Source organism: Myotis brandtii, unplaced genomic scaffold (assembly GCF_000412655.1).
Source record: "Myotis brandtii unplaced genomic scaffold, ASM41265v1 scaffold182, whole genome shotgun sequence".
Lineage (NCBI taxonomy): Eukaryota > Metazoa > Chordata > Mammalia > Chiroptera > Vespertilionidae > Myotis > Myotis brandtii.
This window is the reverse complement of record NW_005356751.1, coordinates 718,303-718,688: the sequence shown is the minus strand read 5'-3', so window position 1 is coordinate 718,688 and position 386 is coordinate 718,303.

Sequence of the window (386 nt, the reverse complement as noted above, 5' to 3'; positions counted from 1 at the left end):
CTTTGGCCAACAATGTGGTGCCTGGACCAGTTAGACTCTCTCCCTCTGAGACTTTTAATGTGAGGCAGAGAGGGGATGCTGAATGAGTGAATTGGGGTTGAGACACAGAAAAAGCAGCAGAGGAGTCATGAAGCAGTAGGAACCGTGATTAAGCAGGAGTCGTGAGGAAAAAAAAAAAAAGAACAGAGAAGAGCAGGATGCGAGGAACTGAATCACAGACTCAGCCAAGGATGGGGATTATAATCAAGCTCTGAGTTAAACTGGGTTACCAGAGCCACATGGTGTCTTGAAAAGGCATCAGGGACATTTTCACGGAGCCAGCAATGCGATTACGAAGATGGTTCCCTGTCACCTCTAGGTTTGCATGGATCCTTATAATAATCTCC